General features: G+C 40.4%; 1 protein-coding gene across 1 annotated transcript in view; it reads right to left on the bottom strand.

Moving 5' to 3' along the window:
• MOB3B (MOB kinase activator 3B) overlaps positions 1-24363 on the bottom strand; it is a 141158-nt gene extending 116795 nt beyond the window's left edge. The window contains exon 1 of the mRNA XM_063455183.1: positions 24213-24363. The gene's annotated coding sequence lies outside the window, so the exon portion shown is untranslated. The remainder of the gene's footprint in view (positions 1-24212) is intronic.
• Between the last annotated feature and the right edge of the window lie 843 nt (positions 24364-25206).

Below are 25206 nucleotides of genomic sequence, written 5' to 3'. Positions count from 1 at the left end.
AAGATCTAGGGCCCATCGAGTGGCCCTGAGTGCTTGGGGCGGGTTCAGGACCCTGGCGGGCCGGACCCGGCCCATGGGCTGTAGTTTGAGGACCCCTGCTTTAAAGGTTTACTCTGAACTGTAATTTGGAGTGGTCATGATACTTTAAGTCTGTATGTAAAACTTTTCAATTTAAAACGCGGAACATACGGAGATATTTTATATTGCTATAAGAAGTGTAACTCTACCTCAAGCAGCATCATTAGTACATCAGTAACCAGCTCAAAACAAAATTTCAATGTTGGCTAATGCCAATTCTGTGCGTAGTTTTTGCACAGTGGGTCATCCATGGGTGAGACTACTCAGCTGTTTAAAGACCAGGGAGATTGGTATCTATCTGCCTTCTGTAGCTCTGTAGAAGTCAAATGCACATCAGCCAGCATCAGACAAAGTGTGATGCTCGGTGGGGACCCAGGTAAGTGGACAAACCACTGCAGTTTAAGTCTTTTTTAATTTTTTTTTAGGGTATTTTGCTTAAATACTTTTGTTAACAAACACTGATGTTTAAGCATGTTTAACTGAATGTAAAACAAGTAACTTCAATTATAAAAAAATAAATAAAAGGATATTGATACTTTGGAGTGAGTTCAGAGAAGGGCTACAAAACTGGTTAATGGATTGCAGGGTAAAACTTACAAGGAAAGGTTAAAAGATCTTAACATGTATAGCTTGGAGGAAAGATGAGACAGGGGGATATGATAGAAACAGATAAACACAAAGGGAATCAACACAGTAAAGAAGGAGACTATATTTAAAAGAAGAAAAACTACCACAACAAGAGGACATAGTCTTAAAGGACCACTATAGTGCCAGGAAAACATACTAGTTTTCCTGGCACTATAGTGCCCTGAGGGTGCCCCCACCCTCAGGGACCCCCTCCCGCCGGGCTCTGGAGAGAGGAAAGGGGTTAAAACGTACCTTTCTCCAGCGCTGGTCAGGGAGCTCTTCTCCTCTGATTCTCCTCCTCTCCTCCCATTCAGCTGAATGCGCACGCGCGACAAGAGCTGCGCGCGCATTCAGCCGGTCTCATAGGAAAGCATTATCAATGCTTTCCTATGGACGCTTGCGTGCTCTCACTGTGATTTTCACAGGGAGAATCACGCAAGCGCCTCTAGCGGCTGTCAGTGAGACAGCCACTAGAGGATTTGAGGGCTGGATTAACCCATTTATAAACATAGCAGTTTCTCTGAAACTGCTATGTTTATAAAAAAAATGGGTTAACCCTAGCTGGACCTGGCACCCAGACCACTTCATTAAGCTGAAGTGGTCTGGGTGCCTAGAGTGGTCCTTTAAATTAGAGGGGCAACGGTTTAAAAATAATATCAGGAAATATTACTGAGAGGTTAGTGGATGCATGGAATAGCCTTCCAGCTGAAGTGGTAGAGGTTAACACAGTAAAGGAGTTTAAGCATGTGTGGGATAGGCATAAGGCTATCCTAACTATAAGATAAGGCCAGGGACTAATGAAAGTATTGGAAAATTGTGCAGACTAGATGAGCTAAATGGTTCTTATCTGCCGTCACATTCTATGTTTCTAAACACTTTGAATTACTTTTTACTTCTTCATTGTCACAGCTTTATGTCACAGAACAGATCAGGTTTCTTACTACAACGTTGATGATGTATACATAACTCAGTATGTAAAACGTATTTTACTTTTATTGCATTGCTCTCCACTGCAGCTCAGAAAAGGTGACATTTACTGGCATAGGTCACCTGTTGTGCAAAACAAACAAAATATCAGTTTACCTTTTAGGACAGTAATATTGTATAACTGGACAAGGTGCTATTACAATAATCTGCAAACAATAAACAAGCAAATCTTAGTGCAGATGGTTTTTACAGAAATACGTAGAAGTAAATAATAGATGGGTAACTCACAAACATAGAGCCAATAATACACTTGGCTCTGATGGAAAACGCCTCTGGATCTTCTAAGGGAGATCCCACACCTTCTTTTTATCTCCTCCTGGTCTCCTCCACTTTCAACCAATTTGGTAGAAATAGAGAAGGGCAGCTCCAAGGAAGGTTTAACCCCTTAAGGACACATGACGTGTGTGACACGTCATAATTCCCTTTTATTCCAGAAGTTTGGTCCTTAAGGGGTTAAACAAAATATTTATTGTATATATATATAAAAAAAAATTATCGATATAAAATAATGATTCAAAGATTAATAAAATTAATATCTATGTAGAATCAGTCCAAAACGCGTTTCGCCAGTAGCTGGCTTCCTCAGTTGGTCTAATGTACCTTGTTTCCTCGTGTTCTTTTATGTGTGTCTTAATTTAAAATTGCCGGCATCTGCTGGACCGGAAGTTTGTTGTGTGGAACGCACGTGGGATCTGTTGAAACGCACGTTCGGTCATACGTGCGTGCGTCAATCACGTGATTTGACTGTTTGTCTCTCTCTTATTCTTCGTGGAACGCAGCGCGTGCGTTTCACAGTCATCAATTGTAGAGGTCGGCTGTTCTACTTCCCTTTTCTTCGTGGAGCGCATAGCATGCGTTCCACAGCCGGATTAGATAAATGTCCAACATAAAATCTTTGAATGTATTGTCCATTAGGTCTCAACGGACCCAGATATAGATAAATAATGAAAAAGAGGAACATAATAAAATTATTAAAAAAATATAAGAAATAAATCTAAAAATATTTTGGAATATAGGAGATGATCATAGTAAAAAATATATGTGAACAAACTATTGTAATCATATAATAAAGTTTGGATAAAAATGGGTAAAAAATCCAGACGGGTAGAGAGGAGATATTACTATAAAATGGAAAACTATAGAATTCTCAATTTGAATTATGGTGGAAAGCGGGGAAAAAGGGGAGGACTTCCAAAAGGATAAGGGATATTCATGATAAAAATATGACATAATTCAAAGTCTAGATTTAATCCATGGGGGACCATAGTATTAAAATGATAGATAAAAGTCATTTCTTCTATACCAATTTTTTTAATAAAATCTCCACCCCTCCAATTATTTTTAACCCATTTAAGTGCACAAAACATAAGACCTTGTGGATTTTGATGGTGGTGGTGCTTAAAATGTTGAGAAACGCTATGTGTTTCAACTCCTTTTTTGATATTTCTCACATGTTCGGAAATTCTAACGTGAAGACATCTAATTGTCCTCCCTATGTACATTTTGTTACATGGACAAATTAATAAATAAATAATATTCTTAGAGAAACAGGTCAATAGGTATTTTATTATAAACTCTTTATTAGCAATTTCATTTGTATTCTTTATATGTCTTTTATTATTTGATGTTTCCCTACATGCAAGGCACGTTCCGCACCCAAAAAAGCCTTTACTCTTCGTCAGGAAATTGTCATTTCTATTCTGTTGGTGTTTTAAATTACTGTTCACTAAAAAATTCTTAATGTTCTTGCATCCCCTATGTACTATTTTAGGTCTCTCTGGTAATATCGCTTTAAGAATTGGATCATCTTGCAATAGATGCCAATATTTGTTGATAGCATACCGTACCTTTTTATTGTTAGCAGAAAAATTGCAAATAAAAGGAATATTCAATGTGTTATCTTCTCTCCTTGTTTTTTTCTTTTTATAAGTTAATAAATCTTTTAGTTCTAATCCTTTTACGTCATCTATACTCTTTTGGAGATTATCCTCTTTATACCCTTTTTCTAAAAACTGTTTCTTAATTATCTGTGTTTGTCCTAAAAAGTCATAGTCTTTTGTGCAATTCCTTTTCAACCTCATGAACTGGCTCTTAGGTGCATTTGTGAGCCACGGAGCATGATGACAGCTAGTTAGATCAATGTACCCATTACAGTCTACTTCTTTGAAATAGTTTTTTGTGAAGATATTTCCTTCTTCTATAAAAAACAGTGAGGTCCAGAAAATTAATTTCTTTTTTGCTTTGGGTAGAGGTGAGGCTGATCCCCCAGTCGTTGCAATTTAAAAAGCTTAAAAAATTGACTAGACTCAAATCGTCCCCCTTCCAAATAAAAAATATGTAATCAATGTAACGGCGATAGGTGACCAAGTTCGCAAAAAATTCACTATGTAAAATGAATACCTCTTCCCAATATGCCATGAAGAGATTTGCGTAACTGGGTGCGAACTTGGTCCCCATCGCCGTTCCATTGATTTGCAAATAAAAACTATCTTTAAACCAAAAACAGTTGTTAGTCAAAATTAAAAATATACCTTCTTTGATAAAATTGATTTGTTCTTGTTTAAAATTGGATTTTTCTAAAAAATATTGCACTGCCTCTATTCCCTTTGTGTGTGGAATTATACTATAGAGGGAACTTACATCGCAAGTAACCAATGTGTAATTATCTTCCCATTTGACGTTGCCTAAAATCTGCAGGATGTGTATTGTGTCTTTTAAATATGTGGGGTTCTTGATCACCACCGGTTGGAGTAGGACATCTATGTATTCCGATACTCTCGATGATATGCTCTCTACCCCAGAAATTATGGGTCTGCCTGGAGGGTTGGTCAAATGTTTGTGCATCTTTGGCAAACAATAAAACACTGGGATCTGGGGATGTAGAATGTTCAAATATTTTGCTTCTGCATCTGTTAGGATGTTTTTATCTAACCCTTCATTTATGTAATCTTCAAACTTAGTTCTAATTTCCTGACTAGGGTTAAATGTTAGTTTTGTATATGTTTTTACATCTGACAAAAGTCTTTCAGCTTCCCCCACGTATTTCTCTTTAGATAAAACTACCACTCCTCCCCCCTTGTCTGCAGGTTTTATAATTAAGTTTTCATTCTCTTGTAACTTCTTTAAAGTTTTAGCCTCTGCATGTGTGAGATTTTTTTGATATTTGTTTGTATTTTTAATTTTTTTAACCTCTTTCATAACCATAGTTTCAAAGGTTTTGATCTCGCTTGAGATCATATTCTTAGGAAAGAATTTTGATTTGTCTTTGAGGTTGCTATGAATATACGGGGAGATAGTATTAGTTTCTACAGAGTCTTTATTGTGGAAGAATTTTTTCAGACATAATTGCCTAGTGAAGCGGTTAAGGTCTATAAAGAATTCAAACGGTTTGAAATCAGCAGTCGGAGCAAACTTCAACCCTTTTTTTAAAATCCTAAGCTCGTCCAAATCCAATTCTTTGTCTGAAAGATTGAATATACCCTTATTATCTATATCCGTCCTCGTTTCTCTCTGTTGAGGTTCCTTTCGTCTTCTAGTTCTCCCTCTTCCCACGATCTTCTCCTTTTGCCCGGTGAGTCCCACTCTCGTGATTCCTGTAGTTGTTTGTATCTGGGTTGGGCTGGGCTCTTGCGAAAAGGAGAAGATTTAGGGGAGGTATTACTATGTTCTAGTAAGTAGAACAGCCGACCTCTACAATTGATGACTGTGAAACGCACGCGCTGCGTTCCACGAAGAATAAGAGAGAGACAAACAGTCAAATCACGTGATTGACGCACGCACGTATGACCGAACGTGCGTTTCAACAGATCCCACGTGAGTTCCACACCACAAACTTCCGGTCCAGCAGATGCCGGCAATTTTAAATTAAGACACACATAAAAGAACACGAGGAAACAAGGTACATTAGACCAACTGAGGAAGCCAGCTACTGGCGAAACGCGTTTTGGACTGATTCTACATAGATATTAATCTTTGAATAATTATTTTATATCGATATTTTTTTTTTTTTTATATATATACAATAAATATTTTGTTTAAACCTTCCTTGGAGCTGCCCTTCTCTATTTCTACCAAATTGGTTCAAAGTGGAGGAGACCAGGAGGAGATAAAAAGAAGGTGTGGGATCTCCCTTAGAAGATCCAGAGGCGTTTTCCATCAGAGCCAAGTGTATTATTGGCTCTATGTTTGTGAGTTACCCATCTATTATTTACTTCTACGTATTTCTGTAAAACCATCTGCACTAAGATTTGCTTGTTTATTGTTTGCAGATTATTGTAAAAGCACCTTGTCCAGTTATACAATATTACTGTCCTAAAAGGTAAACTGAAGCTCCACTTATATTTTGTTTGTTTTGCATGTCCTGTGTTGTGAAGGTTAAGGGATTCCTTCACTTAAGTGTAAGAGCTCACTTTCACCTTACTGTTACTGTGTGCACCCTTTTTTCATATACATAGGTCACCTGTTGCCTGGACTCACTAAGTGTTGCATTTACACCATTGTTTGAGACTATGAACAATGTCATTCAGATAAATTGTAAATTGCATAATTGTTTCCATAGTCTCATATGGAGTGCTCAATCTTTGAGCAGAACCCTTTGCTAGCATCTTACATATGCACATATAAATGTAAGTTAAATGGTTGTGTTGGAATTTCATATTTTTCACACACACAAAAAAAGAAAAAAGTGTATTATAAATTATTACTATTATTTATTGTTGTTTTAAACCGAGAAATATATGCATTACATTTTCTAAACAAACAAGGCAACTGTATACTTTTTTCCTATCTTAACCTTTTGTTGTTTAGTCAACCTTTATTCCAACATTTTAAACAATGTCCTTAGGAAATCACACTTTATATTAAAAATTGTGAACATAATGGTTAGCTGATGCAGGCATTCGCTTACATTCTTCATATCATTAAATCTGCTACTTGGAAATCTGTTTTCTCTGAACAATAGAAGGATCATAAAGCCTCTTACAAGCTGTGCTGTCCTAAGATTTGTATTTAGAAGGAGGCCCCGGAATGATGCTCAAGACAAAGAAAGGACATATATTTACCAGCAGCTGCAGACCAGGGCTTGTTTACAAGTGTGAGAATCAGAAATCTGCTGTCACTCCTAGTTTGAGCATCCCTGGTAGATATGTTGATTAGCTGACAGCTGTCATGTAGTTGTTTTTACTGATGACCCCTCCAGTGAAGAAGACACTAATTCTCACGGACTCTCAATTGTCAACTCTTATTTTGTTGATGTGATCATCAGTGAAACTGTATATCTGGCTTACAAAAGAGCTGCCGACAGGCCAGCGTGTTACAGTGTCCCCAATTAGGTTTTCAGTCTATAATTACTGAGAAAAGCAATTAGAATAATACCGTCAACCCCCACCCCCCACAAAAATGGCTTTCAGCCTTGCAAATACAGGCTGGGTACATGGTCCAACAGTTTAAATTATCATTAAATTATTACTGATGACATACAGTAAGTACCTGTGTTACCTATGCTGTTGGTTTGGCATCTGGACCCTAGGTAAAACTACTTGTTTCTAGGTGCGCAAGTGGCATATAAAGGCACACGTTCCCTGATTTGCTTCAGTAAATCGGAGCTGCAGGGGGCTTCAGCCGTTACGGCGTTAAGGGGTTAAAGCTGGGAACCTACAACGACCAATGAGTAAAAATTGCATGAAAATTAATAAGGGACAAAAAAAGTAGAAGCACGGAGCGACATAACATTTCTCCTCTGATTGGTTCTTTTTTCTATGTTTTTCTCTGCTGCTGTGTGGAGCTAGTAAAGAGAGATATGCAAAATACATAGCCTCCTGTCATGTTGTAAAATGTATATGTGCTTTTGTATAGTTCTAATTCTTCTCAAACCCAGCAAATTGCAACCAGAATGTCCCTTAAAGGGGGGGATTCAAAGCACCAACAGCACTACATCTTAATGCAAAGGTTTTGTTGCAGTTGCATAGATGCTGTCCCTCTACATGGACAATGTAAAACTCTGCATTTTCTGAGAAACAGCAATGTTTACAATTGTCAGACAATATACTATACTATTAGGGTAACTTCCATAAAGCTTTCATGATGGTTTTTAGGTGTCATTAATTCCTCACTATACTGGGCTTTAACCAGGGGTGTCACCAGGAAGTTCTGGCCCAGTACAAGATTGAATGAAAGTTCCCCTTGTTGCGTCTCCTTGCACTTCCCCAAGCAACAGACATAAGTGTGATATCTGTGGTCACTGTGTATGATTGTGCGAGGGTTGGTTTAGAATGATTTGTGTGTCGCACTTGGCTGAGTGTGATTGAGGTGGTTGACTGAGAGTGATATTTATTTGTGGAGTTGGTTGAGCATAATTAGGTGTATATGTTGGACTGGCTGGAGCATGCGTGTTACAAAACAGACACAGGTGCACCCACACATAGGTAGGCATACACAGTGACAGACAGGCAAATACAAACACACAAAAAGAATACACAGACACAGTAAAGGCATGATATCCTTATGCTACTCGTTTTATAACGCCAAGCCCCTAGTTAAATTAAAACACATGTTGTCATGGGAGACGGAGTTGGGTGCCCAGTACGATCTAGAAGAATGGTTCGTTTTTTTTAAAGCTTTAAAAGGTATTTCGTATTGAACCGACCGCTTTGAAAATCATTATAAAATTTCATATCGTTGGTACCTGGCCCCGTCTAGATTGCACAACATGCAGGGGCGTATTAGCCGCGAGGCAAACAAGGCATTTGCCTTGGGCGACATTTTCCAGGGGGCGGCAAAAAACGCCGCCCCCAAATGCCCAGGGCAAATGCCTTGTTAGCCTTGCGGCTAACTGGGCTGCCGGTCGGGCTGATGGGCTGGGCGGGCGGGCGGCTGGCGAGGGAGCTCTTCCTCTGAGCGCTCTGCTCAGCTCCCTCGCGCGCCGCAGAGTGAGGCTGGGAGCCGGAATATGACGTCATATTCCGGCTCCCAGCCTCACTCTGCGGCGCGCGAGGGAGCTGAGCAGAGAGGTCAGAGGAAGAGCTCCCTCGCCAGCCGCCCGCCCAGCAACCAGCCGAGCAACTGGCCCAGCAGCCCGACCGGCAGCCCCACTAGACCCCAGGGAGATAAAGAACCCCCCCCCCCCAGCATTCCCAAAGGTAAGGAGGCTGGGGGGTAGGTTAAACTAATTATATATTATTAAATTATATATTATATATTATTAAATTATATATTATTAAATTATATATTATATATTATTAAATTATATATGTATTATTAAATTATATATTATATTATATATATTATATTATATATATTATATATAATATATATTATATATTATATATATTATTATATTATATATATTATTAATTATTATATTATATATTTCTTATATATATTATATTATATATTATTATATTATATATTAATATATTATAATGTATAATATAATATATTATATATTACATTATATTATATATTATATATTACATTATATATTATATTATATTATATTTTATATTATATATTATATATCAGAGAGTGTGTGTGTCTGACAGAGTGTGTGTGTGTCTGACAGTGAGTGTGTGTGTCTGTTAGTGAGTGTGTGTGTCTGCTAGTGAGTGTGTGTGTCTGACTGTGTGTGTGTGTGTGTCTGTTAGCTAGTGTATGCGTATCTGTCAGTGAATTTGTGTGTGTGTGTGTATTTAGAAGGCGGGACGGGGGGGGAAGGGTTGGGTGGGGGTGTCGGGGGGGGGGGGGGGAGAGGGGCGCCTGAGTTTTGTCCTGCCTAGGGCAGCACAAAACCAGGATACACCACTGACAACATGAACAATATGTATTCTGACCGGTGTTGGAGGGATTGTGGGGGTGTGGGCAATATGGCCCATATTTGGTGGTTCTGTCCTAAATTAACTAAATATTGGAAATTGATTCACAACCTAATTATTAAAGTGGACAGGACCATTAGCATTTTAACCTCGGAACTAGCCTTATTTAAAAAACTCCCGGAGTCCATTAATAGATCAGACAAAATAATCATAGGTCATATTTTGATCGCTGCTACATCCTGTTTACATAGACATTGGAAGTCCCAAGATGTGCCATCTCTCAGGGAAGTTTTTAATTTGATTCTAGAAAACAAGGCACACAAATTATCCCATAGAGCTCATATGCGTGGTTTCCCAATATTAAAATATAATTGGGATAAGTGGGAAGAAAAAATCAAAACAGCATATGGTCTTTGACATATTTGTTATTAAAGTGCATTGATGTAAAAACATATTTTTTATTTAATTTTTTTGCCATATACACTGTTATGCCTATTTTAATATTGGATGGTTATTCTCTTCCATTTCCAAGTTCCCCTTCCCTTCCTACCCACAATACAATGTTTATATTCTTGTTGTTATACAAATGTGTAAAACTTTAATAAAAATTATTTGAAAAAGAATACACAGACACAGCCTTTAACAGTCAGGTGCACAGAGATGCAGGCATAGGCACAGACAGAGTCATTAACAGACAGGCATACACAAACACAGGCATACAGAGATAGAGGTACGAAAGGACAGTGTAACGGCACCCCCTAGGCATAAAAGCTGTTAAAAGCCGTTTAGTAGATATTCCCCTTCCAGGTATACAGGCAGCTACCAAAGACACCAATCCGCCGAACAGGAAACTATATGAATGCCGTAAACAGCCGAATAGGAAAAACCATACGAATAGGTTTACACTCCTAGCAGTCAAACTGGAACAGCATACAATAAATCCCCCCCAAGAACGAGACAAGGCTCAGTTTTGAGGGTCAAGCAGGAACTGACAGAGCTGTGTTTTATTGTTGTTATATACACATTCTCACACATTATTACCACCCACAGGGTTTTGTGGAACATCCAATTAAACACGTAATATACTTTTTAATTTACAATGAACACTCTCATTCATTCCAGCAAAATCCTTCCCTCTGCCTGTGATATAATTACTGAACACAATGGGCTAACATAATTATCACAGGCAGGAAAATACACAGTTTTACATAATATTCATAACTTTAAAAGTATACATCACAGACAGTTACACACAGATGCTGGCATAGACACAGTCATGAACAGATAAGCATACACAAACAGGCACAGACAAGCATACACAGATTCAGGGACAGGCTTACACACAGGCACACAGACACACAAACAGGCACACTGTAAAAAAACGTGTTTATTTATTCTCCCTGACAGCAGGGCTAGCAGCCTCTCCCTCTATGTCACATACAGAGTGAGGGAGAGGAAACAGAAAGCTGTTATCCAACACTTGCAGCCCATAGATCTCAGCACTACTGCTGTTATGAGCCTCCCTTGCCCTGTCTCCTCATTGAGTCTCTCGGCTAACAATGGAAGCCGCACACTATGACTTTCCATGTGCTAATGAGAGCGAGGCAAAGGTTTAGGGTTAAAGTTAGGGCTAATGTTAGGTAAGGTAAGAGTTATTATTGGAGTTTGGTTAATGCTGTTTTAGGGTTTAGGATAGTGTAGGGTTAAGGGTAATGTTAGGGTATGCATATGGTTAGTGTAAGCCTAGGATAAGGGATATGGTAGTTATAGTGCTGGGGGGAGGGGGAGTTTAGGGTTAGCTACCAAAACTTAATTGAGATCCTTGACATATTAGTAATTTAACCATTAGAACTGATATGTGAATATATTTTGAAGTTTTTTTTAAATTTAGTTTCACTGGTTGTATACAAATTATTATAGGCAAAAATTGGGGGAAAGGTTTTTTCACATTTTTTTAACATTTAGGTATGCAAATAGGATATTAAAACAAAGCCCTTTCTGTCTTTAAAAATCAATATATATGAGAATGTGAATAGTGTTTATGTTAAAGGAACACTATAGGGTCAGGAACACAAACATGTATTCCAGACCCTATAGTGTTAAAACCAACATCTAGCCCCCCTTGCCTCCCTAAATACAATACAATCTTACTTCTATTTAAGTCTGCAGCTGCTGGCTCTGCCCCTGTGTGCCTCCAACCTGCCTTGTGTCTGCTGACATCATCGGAAGTAGTGGTCTCAGCAAATCACAATGCTTCACCATAGAATTGGCTGAGACTGTCAGGGGCAGAGCCAGCACAAGTCAAACATAGCCCTGGCCAATCAGCATCTCCTCATAAAGATGAATTGAATTAATGCATCTCTATATGGAAAGTTCAGTGTCTGCATGCAGAGAGTGGAGACACTGAATGGCAGTACTGCTCACTGTGCAGCACTGCCCCAGGAAGCACCTCTAGCAGCTATCTGAGGAGTAGAAAGTGCAGGTATCACTAGGCTGTAATCTAAACACTGCATTTTCTCAGAAAAGACAGTGTTTACTGCAAAAAGCCTGAAGGGAACGATTATAAGCTGTAGTTGTTCTGGTGACTATAGTGTCCCTTTAATGCTCATCTCAGATGTAGGGACAGCATCTTTGAGCAGAATGCCTTAATCTGGATTAATCTGGAGTGTTCGCTTCTTTTTTTCTTTCATTTTAAAAAAGGGTCTGAATATAGAAAGACAACAAGGAATACTCTATCCTTAAAAATAAATATGTTTTAATGTTAGTTACTTCCGTGCATGAAGTATTCATGGTCTTTGGAGTGTGTGCTGCATTTCAGGAAGAAATAAAGCAACTATTGAGACAAAGTACTTTGTTGCTGGAGGTGTTACTCCACGTCTACAGCTTCATTAGCAGCCTGGCTCCTAATGTTAAATCTGTGCATAAAGGACCAATAGTGGAACAGTTTCCCTCATGCCTCCCTAGGTCCTCTCTCTGCCTTGCCTTTTGGACAATGCAGCGAGGGGCATTGACGTTGCGGAAGGCAAATCAGACTGCTGAAAGAACAAGACTATGTTTTACTAAAAGGTTATTTTACATTTCTTTTATTTTATTGTGAGAACCGTGCCAGCAAGGTTTACTTCAGCCATGTCAAATTTGCGGCCCATGGGCCGCAGCAAGGAATATGGCTGTCTGTGTGTATAGGTGTATGGCTGTGTATGTGTGTGTCTGTCTGTGTATATAAGTGTATGGCTGTCTGCGTGTCTACTGGCTGCATGCTTGGCTGTCTGTGTGCCTGGCTGTCTGTGTGTGTCTGTCATTGTGTCTGTGAGGGAGCCTGTGTCTGTCAGTGAATGTGTGTGTCTGTGAGTGTATGTGTGTGTTGGAGTGATTCTTTGTGTCTGTCAGTGTGTGTGTGTGTATGTCTGTCAGTGAGTGTGTCAGAGGGTTTCAAGGAGTAACAGGAGGATCTGCTTTTTTAAGGTGCGGATGGGGCCATTGGGGATATAGTAGACGAGGGGGAGACTAGGATTTAGTAGACAGGGGGGGGGACTGGGATTTAGTGGACGAGGGGGGTGGAGTTTAGTAGACGAGGGGCAGGGTGAAGTTAGTAGAGGGGGGTGAAAATTTATGTTTTTTTTGCGGCCCACATAAACTTAAACCTTGTTTATTTGGCCCTTGCTAGACTTTGAGTTTGACATGCTTGGGTTACTCCAACCAGAAACAGTGCTTTAACAAGTTTTTGGTTGGCATAACCGTTTATGGTATTCTTTTGAGTGTTTTCATATCTATGTAACTACATGCTCTTATATGTCGCTTTAGGCATTGCAGATGAGAAAACAGACATCCATTCTGTAAAGCAACTAGTAAGCATTCCAGGACATGTGAGGCAGATATAATTCCCAACCACAGGGTATACAAGTTTGGACAATAACTGATACCACTAACTTCACCTTTTTTTAAGACATGTCTCTGTTCACATTTCCCCATACCTAGGACGACTCATTGCATACCTTACTCTCTCACCCTAAAGAGAGACATTCCAGGCTGGTGTTCACACATTCATTTTGAATTCATTAAAAATCTATGAAAAAAAAAAATGAGTTAAAAATAATCGTGATTTGTGGATTGCTAACTATGCATCTGATGGGACACAAGTCATCAGTAATGCTGACTTCACAAGACTCAAATCAGATGTGCAGTGAGGAGACCGGGAAAGCTCTGGGAGAAAAATCGCAAATTTCCTTAAAGGGACACTCTAAAATGGTTTATGTGTGAAGAGTGTGTCATCCTGTTTTAAATTTACATTTTGTTTTACTAATTTCAATAGAAATTGGCACTTTTCTACATTAACCATGTTACACCCAATGGCTGTCAATATGACAGCAGGTCCTGTTACTTCTTTGTTTAGCTCAGTGGAGCTAAAATCAAGAGGCAGCAATTGCCCAGAGCACCTGTCTTGCAAAGACTTTCCTTTGAGCTACATTGTGAAGTCTGTGATTGGAAGACTATGGGCTGGGGAAGAAGTGGAGAGCTTGTAATGGTAGCAGACAAAAAATCAGCAGTTTTTGAAAGCTGTTTTTAAATATGCCCCCAATGAAAAAGTGTGTGCGTGTGTGTGTATATATATATATATATAGAATTGTCCAATGCTTGCACTCCTGTAAAGATGTAGGTATAGCCCGGTGCTTGTCAGCAAATTTTATAGAGATCGAAGGTAGGAAAAGCACTCCAAGGACTTCTTTCAATGTAGAAAACAAGTAAATTTTATTCGGCAACTGCCATAAAAACTCAACGTTTCAGTCCCGTGTCAGGACTTTCGTCAGGATAACAGTGCATTGTAATAGTGACAGAATATATAGCAAAGTTAAACAGTTCTAATCCAATTAAAATCAAAATACAGTACATACGATACAGCTGAGACTTACCCCTCACCCTGTGTAACGAACTGCCTGGGCGCCAGAAAATCGCGGGCAAAATTGATTCCATTCCAAGTATTCTGCAGCTGTACGAATTGCTGCTGTGCTGACCACGCGTCGGCCGTTCCCATGGTTACCGGCTAGGCCTCGAATTAGCATGCGTTTGCATATTGTCATGGCAACCTGCCGATCGTAGTACGATCGGTTTGCAGGTCAGTTCCGTACACAGGATGCAGGGGATAGAGCATATGTATTATAGGAGGGCCTAAAGTCACTAGCTTATGACAACACATAATATAGAATAGGTGGCATGTAACAACATTTGCATAGTGGTAAGGTAAATAAGTCGTGTCCATACTGCTTAGTGGTATGGGTAAAGACATGCTAGGGGTCTGAGGTTAAGTGCTAGCGAATGATACAAATTAGATCCTAGTGGGTGAGAAGACAATCTTAAGTGGCCACACTAGTGTTTATACGACTATGCACACAAGAATTTACACAACTATATACATAAAGTCCATCGCAGGCCAAAACCGCCATAGTGTCCAGTCAAAGGAAAATACCCAAAGTGTACTTCTCATTGAGGCCTTTGGGTTGGACTGTGTCCAGCGTCCGAATCCAGTGAAGTTCTCTTTGTAGCAAAAGTTTTTTTCGGTCACCACCCCTAAGTGGCTGTGGGACATGGTCTATCGCCGTAAACTTCATGGAGGGCAGGGGATGGCTTTTTTCCCAAAAATGCTTGGCTACTGGTAGCTCAGAGCCCTTGTCCCTGTATGCAATGCGAATACTGGAACGATGATTGCGCATCCTCTCCCTGAGTGGAAGGTCCGTTTTGCCCACATAAGCCAGTCCACAAGGGCAGACCAATTTGTATACTACATGATCGCTGGTACAGGTGAGTCTGTGTCTGATAGTATATTTTCTGCCCGTGTGTGGATGGGCGAAGGTCTTGCACGGAATCATGTGACTGCAGGTAACGCATCCTAGGCATCTGTAACATCCCAGGTTCGAGTGGGTAGTTGGTTTGTCATAGCAATGCGTGGGGTCCGTCTTGACCAGTAGATCCCTTAGGTTCTTACCCCTGCGGTAGCACATCATTGGTGGCTGTCGAAATTGGCTCGGTAAACTGGTGTCATTTGTCATCATGCGCCAGTTGTGGTTAGTAGACTCCCTGATGCGGTCAGAGATGGTTGTGTACGTGATGGGGAATGTCAGTCTTCCCACCTTTGACTTCTGTGTTGGGACCACTTCCAGGCTTTTCTCCAGAGCTTGCTGCAATATGCTGGGGCTGTATCCTCGAGCCAAGAACTTATTCCACATTTCGTTTAGTTGATGCTGTCTGTTGGTATCATTCGAGTTGTTCCTGATTACTCTCAGGAATTGGGACTGTGGGAGGGAATTCTTTAGATGCCTTGGATGGTAGCTGTCCGCGTGCAGGATGGTGTTTCTGTCGGTTGGCTTACTGTACAAAGTGTATGCTATTTTCCTATGCTCTATGTACAACCGTATATCGAGGAAGTCAATCGTTTGTTCATTCGTCGTCATGGTGATGCGGACCGGTGTGTCGGTACTGTTGATGTATTCCAGCAGTTGCTCGGGTGTGGGTCCTCCTTTCTTCCAAATCATTATGATATCGTCTATAAAACGTTTATAGAACAAGATGTTATCTTGGAATGGGGTGATTATATGTTCCTGCTCGAAAATGTACATATAGCCGTTGGCGTACATAGGCGCCATGGCCGCTCCCATTGACGTTCCAGCTCTTTGTTGATACCACGTTTGTTCAAATCTAAAGTAGTTCTGGTTTAACACCAGGTGTAGTAGCTCCAAGGTGTACTCTATTGGAGGTCCAATGTATAAAGATGATGCTGTTAGTATTTGTCTCATTGCGTCAATGCCCTTGTCATGTGGGATGACAGTGTATAAACTCCTGACATCGCAGGTGATGAACGTAGTCCCTTCTTCTAAGTTATCCAGTAGTCGCAACTCTGTTAGTAGGCTTGGTGTATCCTTAATGCACGTTCTCAATTCCTCAACCGGTTTCTTGAATAGAAAGTCAAGCCACTTGGCTATGGGTTCCAAGATCCCCCCGATTGCTGAGACTATGGGTCTTCCTGGAGGCAGAGTTGGATGTTTATGGATTTTGGGCAATGTGTACATTACAGGTGTCCTGGGTTTCGTTTGTAGTAGGTATCTATACAGATCCTCCGAAATGTAGGTCGCATCTAGTCCTTGCTGTAGGGTCTGTTGAACCTTCTGCATAATTGCCTGTGTGGGGTCAGCCTCGAGTTTGGAGTAAGTGCTGGTGTCCTGAAGCTGGTTCAGAATTTCTTGTCTGTAATCGCTGTAATTCAACAAGACAATCCCTCCTCCTTTATCTGCTGGGCGAATTATTAGATTTGGATCTCTGGCCAGTGAGGTGATGATGTGCCGTTCCTCCTTGGTGATGTTTGATCTAGGTTTCTTGGGCTTAGTAAGATGGTCTTGTGTCTCCTGGTTTAGTGACCTCAGGAATGTTTTTATGGTCGGTTGGTTAGGCAGTGGGTCCCACACACTTTTAGGCTTAAATAAGTTTGTTTGTGTATGCTCAGTGCCACTTGCTTTGAAGAAATCCTTCAATCTTAATGTCCTTCCAAATTTGTAATTCTCAATTTCTTGGGTCAGTGGAATCGGGTAGTTTGTGGGTACGAATGAGAGCCCCTTCATTAACAGACGGTTCTCTGTGTGACTCAACTTTCGTGTTGACAGATTAAAGATCGGGATCATCTCCGTCTCGGTGGTTTGCCTTTCAGACCGGTAAACGCCACCCTTCTGTCCTCTTCTTGTGATGTAGCGTCTGGCTCTAGGTCTTGTCTGGAGCGTTGTCGTGTTGTGGTTCCTATCGCTGTCGTAAAAAGGTTTGTATTTTGAGTAGATTCTGGTCTTTGTTGAGTGTCAGAATCGGAGGTAGACTCGCCCGACGTTTTGTCTATCGTGAATTGTCGTGGTCTCCTTATTGGTCGTCTGTTTCTGTTGAAACGAGGGGCTTCATTCTGGCCGCTTAGCCACCGGTATACCCTATGTTCAGTATAGTCATTTTTCACCTTTTCTTGCTTCTCTCGTTTGAATCTGATTAGATCCGTTTTATATTCTTTGACATTCTGTTCCAGTCTGAGGAGGGTCGGAGCCGCTTCAGTGGATGTCAGCAGAATCACCTCTTTTGCCTCTAGTTGTGTGATTCTTTGTCTAATCTTAATGAGATCTTCTTTCACATCCTCTATAATGATAAGGATCAGGTCCAACGAGCATTTATTTAACACCGATATCCATTTTTTACAGACCTTTGGCTTGGCTCGTCCAATTGTGGGGATGTTCTTAATTCTGAACCCTCTTGGTATTTGTAGCCTTCTGTGGTAGTCTGACAAAAACAGTCCATGCAAGTCTAGATCTGTCTCTTTCTTTTTCAGACGTATAAGGTCTAGGTAAATCTCTTTAAGTGTGGTCGTTTGTGGTAAGTCTGTTGTTAGGGAATCCCATCTGATACGATCGGCGTCCTCCTCTGTATATTGGAAGATTTCCGCTTGTTCCAATAGGCCTCCTGCTTGTGAAAAAAACTCTTCCATGTGAACTCTCAGAGTGTTCGTTATGTACTGCAGATAGTTTCTGTATGTGTCCAGAAATGGTGGCTGCTACTGTCTATGTCAACTCTGTGCGTAGTGCAGGTGACTTAAGAACAGTAGTGCACTGTTAAAAGTAATGTTGTCATAAGCTAGTGACTTTAGGCCCTCCTATAATACATACAAGGTGGGAAGACTGACATTCCCCATCACGTACACAACCATCTCTGACCGCATCAGGGAGTCTACTAACCACAACTGGCGCATGATGACAAATGACACCAGTTTACCGAGCCAATTTCGACAGCCACCAATGATGTGCTACCGCAGGGGTAAGAACCTAAGGGATCTACTGGTCAAGACGGACCCCACGCATTGCTATGACAAACCAACTACCCACTCGAACCTGGGATGTTACAGATGCCTAGGATGCGTTACCTGCAGTCACATGATTCCGTGCAAGACCTTCGCCCATCCACACACGGGCAGAAAATATACTATCAGACACAGACTCACCTGTACCAGCGATCATGTAGTATACAAATTGGTCTGCCCTTGTGGACTGGCTTATGTGGGCAAAACGGACCTTCCACTCAGGGAGAGGATGCGCAATCATCGTTCCAGTATTCGCATTGCATACAGGGACAAGGGCTCTGAGCTACCAGTAGCCAAGCATTTTTGGGAAAAAAGCCATCCCCTGCCCTCCATGAAGTTTACGGCGATAGACCATGTCCCACAGCCACTTAGGGGTGGTGACCGAAAAAAACTTTTGCTACAAAGAGAACTTCACTGGATTCGGACGCTGGACACAGTCCAACCCAAAGGCCTCAATGAGAAGTACACTTTGGGTATTTTCCTTTGACTGGACACTATGGCGGTTTTGGCCTGCGATGGACTTTATGTATATAGTTGTGTAAATTCTTGTGTGCATAGTCGTATAAACACTAGTGTGGCCACTTAAGATTGTCTTCTCACCCACTAGGATCTAATTTGTATCATTCGCTAGCACTTAACCTCAGACCCCTAGCATGTCTTTACCCATACCACTAAGCAGTATGGACACGACTTATTTACCTTACCACTATGCAAATGTTGTTACATGCCACCTATTCTATATTATGTGTTGTCATAAGCTAGTGACTTTAGGCCCTCCTATAATACATATGCTCTATCCCCTGCATCCTGTGTACGGAACTGACCTGCAAACCGATCGTACTACGATCGGCAGGTTGCCATGACAATATGCAAACGCATGCTAATTCGAGGCCTAGCCGGTAACCATGGGAACGGCCGACGCGTGGTCAGCACAGCAGCAATTCGTACAGCTGCAGAATACTTGGAATGGAATCAATTTTGCCCGCGATTTTCTGGCGCCCAGGCAGTTCGTTACACAGGGTGAGGGGTAAGTCTCAGCTGTATCGTATGTACTGTATTTTGATTTTAATTGGATTAGAACTGTTTAACTTTGCTATATATTCTGTCACTATTACAATGCACTGTTATCCTGACGAAAGTCCTGACACGGGACTGAAACGTTGAGTTTTTATGGCAGTTGCCGAATAAAATTTACTTCTTTTCTACATTGAAAGAAGTCCTTGGAGTGCTTTTCCTACCTTCGATCTCTATATATATATATATATATATATATATAAATATCCAAAAAATACCGGCACTCCAGGAATTCTCAGTAATACAAGTTTTCTTTTATTCAGTTCAGGACGTCAACGTTTCAGCTCCTCATGGAGCTTTCATCACATACACACACACACACACAGTATTCTCCACTAATATTGGCACCCTTGGTAAATATTAGTAAAGAAAAAAGGCTAGAAAAAAATTATATATTCTCAACAGTGTAACTTCTGAAGGTAAAAGAGTACCCGGGGGCATCATAGCACAATAACAACTTAATTTTGATTAAGTTGTTTTGGAGCCTTAACTGCTCCTTTAATTACTCTCATACAATTTTGATATTTAATGCAAAACTGAGTTACTGAAAGAGGCCCATCTAGGTACATTTAAAGAAAATAGGTTAGGACAAGGCTCAATTGAGATATATTTAGAAACAGACTCCACAAATGCAAAACAATGGAATGCAGAAAATAATATTGGTTACTACCTAAAAATAGGACCATTCAGCGCTTTTTTGTCAGTGGAGACCATGCCAACTCCACTTCCCTGTCACATCACTAAAGCACAGAACCTGCTGATGTTGCAGGGTGGGAGCAGCAAGGAAGCCGACTGTGGGCTCACCTCTTTGATCCTCTATATATATATATATATATATATATATATATATATATATATGTATATATGTATATATAAATTGACTATTATATATCACTTCACAATGATTGGTTATTACTGGTGAAAAACAAAGTCTGATGTATTTTTTTTTTCTACTTCTACTGAAGTGGAAGGTTGCACAAGTTTTACTTTTAAAAAAATCACTGTTTTGATGTAAGAAGATATGTGTGAATTGAGTGTGAACCACAAATCTGTCACGCTCAATGTCCATCCTACTTTACCCATCTTGTTGTTTGAAAAAGAGTTTGTTAATAGTAATATTAACCTGTTGCCAACTCAGTCTGAGTGCATGTGCAAAGTGCTGTAGATTATCATCATTATCCACATACTGCACTTCTAGAGAGAACCTGGAGAAATAATGCTACAGCATCCCATCTTATTTAAGTAGCTAATAAAATTAAAGCTGAGAAGCAAAGCTTGAACCTGAACCCTTGTTTTTGAATGAGGACTAAATGGGTGCATTTATTAAATGATTAAGTGATGCAATCAAGCAAGTCCTGCAGAATGGTTATCAAAGCAAAGGTCTAACTTTGTTCTTTTTGCCAAGAAGCATTCTGAATGAAACCTTCTACTGACACTGGTTACTGAGCAGATACTAGCAACATTTCGATCAAATTGATCCAATGTTTTTATTTATAGATTTTTCTCTTACAGCCAAAGATGAGTGAAGTCAGCAGTAAGGTCATTAATAGTCAAAACAATGTTAAAGGGACACTCCAGGCACCCAGACCACTTCTGCCCATTGGAGTGGTCTGGGTGCCAACTCCAACTACACTTAACCCTGCAAGTGTAAATATTGCAGTTTATATAAATATAGAGGGACTTCCTGGTTCTTAAACGACTTTTCGGTCGCTTAAACGACGCTGGACGTCCTCACGCTATGCATGAGGACCTCCAGCGTCGTGAGAACCCCTGTAGGAAAGCATTGAGGTCTAATGCGTGCGAGCGCCCATTGCCATGCATGTGCATTAGGTCTCCCCCGCTGGCGGACGTCAACGGGGGAGGAGCATGGGCAAAGCCTGACCCAGCACTGAGGGACATCGGCGCTGGATTCAGGTAAGTGTCGGGAGGGGGGCACTGTAGGATTCTCTAGTGCCAGAAAAACGGGTTTGTTTTCCTGGCACTGGAGTGTCCCTTTAATAAACAACAAAGCTCTTAAACATATTATGCATTTTTAATTGTTGTAGTGCTACATATAAATTTGTGTAAGTACAATTAGCTTAAAGCAGCACTATTGTGTTAGGAATAGAAATGTGCATTCTGAACGTTAAAGTGTCCTAGTTACCATTTAGGTGACTGCCCCTGCCCCCACAATGGTTAAAAGTTTAAATGTTTAACGTTCACTTACCTTTTACACTATGACAAAGTATGGACTAATTTGTCTCAGTGTTTTTCCTTCGCTTGACACTTCTTACCACCTTCAAGAAGTGTCAATCCCCCAGTTGTCACCAGTAGCAGATGCAGTGGAAATAGCTCTGTCTATGGAGGACCTTGCATGTGAGCGTAATGCAGTGCTGTCAGTTCCTGGCAGCTAAAGCGCCAAGAGCAGAAGAGGACACATTGTAAGAGAAAGGCTGTGGCCGCAAAAGACGGGTTAAGGTATGTAGAACTCAACATTGCCTGCACCCTCCGGCCACTAGACCCCCAGCGCTAATGTCACCGACGGCGGTCTTTATGCAAAGTCCCCAGATGGTGACAGTGCCCTTTGAAATAAATCTACTCATAGTCTCTAGTAGGACATCACCAAAGGTAAAAGGCATAACCAACTGCAATTGAAGGGTTGCATTTTAACACGTGGCTCCTGTCCTAAGAAGGATCTAAGAATACTTGAATGATAAAATACTAAAAAGTAGTTTTCAAGGTAAGATACGTTTAAATAAAACCAAAATGAAAACAAGTTATGTTAAAACGTGTGGTTGCTTGGTGAGAATTTACAGTGTCTGTTTCTGAGCTTTACCAGCAAGTAATCTGTGTATGGTTTGAATCAATGCAAGAAGGGATTACAGACAGTCAGCTGGTCGAAAATAGGGATAAGATTGTAAACAAGTCAGCAATTAGTGGCAGCTATGTGCTACTAGTTGTACTTAAAGGAACACTATAGGCACCAACACCACTTTGTCTCAATGAAGTGGTCTGAGTGCCATGTGCCCCCATTGTAACCTTGCAGCTGGAACATCATTTTCTTTGTAGGGTAAATATGCTTCTAATAAAGACACCTTAAGGAAATGTTCTCTTCTTTAAGGAGAAAATCCAGCTAATCTCAGTGTTTTCTGCAGAGATATAACCGGCATACCTCCCCTAAGATTCATGTATATTTTGCTGTACATTATATATCTTTTGCAAGTACTTTTGCTGTCTCTGATTATTTTTCGCAGGCTGCCACACGCCATTAGCTTCTGCTAGAAGCCATGATCCTCTGACCAACCCCGAGTTTTCAACTGCCAATAGATTAGTAGTCCCATATTACCTCTAATTAATATATGCAAGCTCATTGTTTGTTATCCAACCAGTCAGAGAGCTACAATCTGATAAGTAAGATTATTATAGGAGACAAATGTATTTGTGAGGGAAATTTTTAAACAAAATAATTATAGTATTTACATGTTTAAATGTAACAGCTTTTCTATTTGAAAACGTAATATTTTTAAATATATATGAGCCCGTGTTACTGCTCCAAGAATAAATACAGTTGGGGCATGTTTAAGTTATTTTTATTGAGTTTTCAAACTTCTAACCGCTAAAGCTTGGGTACTTTGATGGCTTTCAACTGTTCGGGGCTTTGAAACACCTGATTTCCTATACATAAGAAGATCATGTCACTGCATGTGACCTTAAAGTATAATAAGATTAAAAAATACATGAGTATAGATACTAGGTTTGTCAATACAGTATATAAATACTCTGTGTTAGCCAAACCTTAGCAACATTTACTGTTACAAATAACAAGTGCTACTTAGCATGTATTGGCCAGTGGCCACTACAAACATCTGCTTCAAAAATAAAAAAATAAACACACACACACTTTAGAAGTACCATCTGTAGTGTTTCACAATCCCTGTGCTCAAATGGATAACACAATATTGCTCTTTGCAAAGTCCTATTAAAACCCCCAACACTGAAACTGCTGGGTAGCAGGATCTGCCCTGTGTATTGTGTAGCCTATCTCCCAGCAGACTCCCAAATCCACCGCCCTCCACCCTCCAGATGTCCTTTGGACAATGTGTGACCCTTTCCCTCCCAAGTCCAGCTGAGGCTTGACTAAACCTGCAACTGTTACGAGTTGGACTCTGCTCCACCATAACATTAGGACAGTCTAAGAGCCACACAAGGGAATGGAGTCTTTAGATAGATCTCACACGTGTTCACATTTCACATGTGTTTTTACTATACAGAGTTCCATACAGTCAATGTATGAATCTGGATTTCACATATCTGATAGAAACTCTTTACATTTCATCTACATTTGGATATTGCACAGCCAGTGAAAATTCTTTAAGTGCAAATGACAACAGAAATGAACAGTACAGACATTATCCTTGGTATTGCAAGAGTCATCTTTCAATTGGCATAAGAAGAAATAAAAGCTAACTCATTTATTCAATGAGGTGCAAAGTAATCCCTCAACCCAGAGTATGCGAAGTTGTAAGGAGTGTGCAGCAGTTACAGTAAGTCTTTAAACCCACACAGTAATGCACTCAGAACTATTGCAACACAGATCAGCGTTTGCCCAGTTTGTTCCAGCATGTCACAGCACTGTGAAGAGTTGCCAAGATATACATTGTAACAGTGCCACTGAGCCTCACAGCTCCCATCAAACTTTCTCTGAACACTAACACTTGGAGTACTAGAGGGGGACAGGGTGGCACAGCCCTGGCACGTCTAATCTGTGCACCTATCCAAGTCACATTTACCTTTTTTCCATGGGATCTGGCGAGCTTTCCAACGCTGTCTTCTGCGCTTTACTTATAAACTATGGAATATTTGTAGAGAAAAGTTAAAGGGAACCCCGTGATGTCAGCAGACACGTCCAGCAGAGGATGAACTGATCAGCCCCCAGGAAGAGTGAAGCATGCAAATCCCACAGGGTGTTTCATTTTCATTCTGCAAACCAGTACCTACATAGGGATTCCTTCTGCACCCCCTGCTGGTGACTGCTGGAACTGCACTGCCACTGTTGAGGGAAAACAAACAATAGGCGAGAATCCCAAATAGGCTTAGACAGTTAACTCGTTGAGTACCGCAGTTGTGCAATAAAAAGCTTTTTATCTTTGACAGGATTACAAAAGTCCTTTGTGGGATTAAGGCCTCTCACATAAGAAGTGCAAAGCTTCGCTTGCAGTTGTTGTGCTTGACCTTTGTAAATCCCACTAATGATTAATAGATCTTTAGGTAGTTATGCATTTACAAACCATTCCTTGAACTGTAATTACACATGTGTATATGCGATTGGTTGTTTTTTTTATTTTTGTTGTTGTTCATTAAATTCTTTTTATGGCCTTGGCTGTAAATACATGAACTCAGTCCATGAAAAGTTGTGTCTTTTTCAGAAATAGAAGCCATCAAATATATACATGTAATATATTGCATATAGGCACATTATATATGTGATATATAGGCTGTGTCATATCTGAGGGTTCTGGAATGGAGTGCTAGGCCGTGCTGGTTTTGTCAGGGTTTTTGTCATGTCTTCCCAGCCTTATTTTTTACCCATGACTTCCAAAGTCCCAGAACTGGCACAATTAAAAGAATTAACTCCCTCTAGCATGTAAGCTCATTGAGCAGGGCCCACAACCCGTCTGTTCCTGTGTGTCCAACTTTTCTGGTTACAACTACATGTCTGTTCGTCCAAACACTGTAAAGCGCTGCGGAATTTATTTGCGCTATATAAATAACATAATAATTATA

Source organism: Pelobates fuscus, chromosome 5 (assembly GCF_036172605.1).
Source record: "Pelobates fuscus isolate aPelFus1 chromosome 5, aPelFus1.pri, whole genome shotgun sequence".
Classification (NCBI taxonomy): Eukaryota; Metazoa; Chordata; class Amphibia; order Anura; family Pelobatidae; genus Pelobates; species Pelobates fuscus.
The sequence above is the reverse complement of the archived record's forward strand: the minus strand, read 5'-3'. Positions and strand labels throughout refer to the sequence as shown.